Raw genomic sequence first — 1,743 nt, 5'->3', positions numbered from 1 at the left:
ATAAAATACAATAATTAACAACTTAATATATTAAAGAGACATATAAAAAAGGCTTAATATTTAAAATTCTGCGTGTGCCACATAAATTAGAACAAACAGAGTAATAATTTTTTTTTTCTAAATTATGTTAAAAAAAAGTACTACAAATCACAATAGCTAAAAATTTAAAATATTTTTAAAATCAGATAAAAATTTCAATAACTTCTCAAATTTCATAATATGACATAAATTAAAATAAAAAATATATATATATTTGGGCCCCGTGCTGGCACGGGGTCCTATATCTAGTAGTATATAATAAAGTCTCTTATTTTTTGTATTTTTCTTCAATTTGATGTACAAATGAATTGAATTGACTTCCTATTCGTAAAAGAGAAGAAGCTATTGCAGACTTTTCAAAAAGGAGCCACAATACTTTTTAAAAATTGTTTGCAAATTATGTGCTTAAGCTACTTACAAGTTGTCTACTTGATTTTACATTTGTTAAAAAAATTATGAAATGAAATATACATTTATTTTTTTTGCAGTAGTAATTCTTCAAATCAATCTACGTTACTGATTTCTTGCATTTACTCAAATCATAACTACCACTTATTGTGTTTCACTCCGTTTAGAAACCTTTGAAATCATTTTCATTTCCGTTTGAAAAATACACCAACCTACAAATTCTATTTTTTTGTTCTTAGTTCTAACTCATATACATATATAATACCGTAGTCATTCCAACAACCCATTCACAGTTTTTATCTATTCTTCATTTGTCTCATAATTTTTTTTTTTCTCTGATGTAATTTATTTACCTTATTTTGTTTTTAGTAATTTATTGATGTATTATATTTGCATGTTAAGAATTTGTTTAAATATTCTTTCTTGATAATTTCTATGTTTCAGATTTGGTGAATGTAATTTTATTTGGTAGGTTATATTTCTTTTGGTGATTTTGTGTTGTTATGATGGATAAATATGTTTCTTTCTGTTCATTTTGATTCAGGACTTGGAAGTGAATTTTTTATTTTGTTCTTCCAAGAATATGAGTTTTTGATAGAGTAAGCCGATTTGTCAAGGTATTATAATTTCCGTTGTCTTTCACCATACTTTCTTATCGCAATATTTTTATTTTATTTCCTCCGCTCATTTTATATATGTGCTTCTCAAACTGTGTGTATGAGTATACATAAATAGATTATTTTTTCTTATTATTTATATGGTTAGTCTTTTATTTCAAAAGTTATTTTCTTCATTTTGATTTTATCAAAACAATAAATTTACTATGTATTTGTAATATATTCCCTTTGTTGAAAGTTGTTGATCAATTTTCTCATGAAATAGTGTAAAACAGAACTCATCACATCAAAAGACTGACTTGTGATTGAATGGATGAAATTATTGTTGCATAAGAAAAGAATGAGAAAGTCGTTAGGGGAGGAGGGCTTCTACGTTTTAAACTAAAATTATCGATCAAATATACAATTTAGATGCTAAATCAAATATTAAACTTCGTTGTTATAAAATTTTTTATTCTATATGAAGTGTTAATTAAATTTAGGCATAGAAAAGGTTATATAACTTTTTTTTCTTCCTTAAAAATATCTAAATATATTCCTGACTCATTTTTTTGACATTTTTTCTAAATTATTTATTATTCAATTGGATTTAAAAAGACCTCATGCATTAAATATTCATTAAAAAAAATGATATTTTACATTGATTCTGAGCAAGAATGTAATATGTGAAATTTTAATT

This window comes from Solanum tuberosum, unplaced genomic scaffold (assembly GCF_000226075.1).
Source record: "Solanum tuberosum cultivar DM 1-3 516 R44 unplaced genomic scaffold, SolTub_3.0 scf00241, whole genome shotgun sequence".
Taxonomy (NCBI): Eukaryota; Viridiplantae; Streptophyta; class Magnoliopsida; order Solanales; family Solanaceae; genus Solanum; species Solanum tuberosum.
This window is presented reverse-complemented; position numbering follows the sequence as displayed.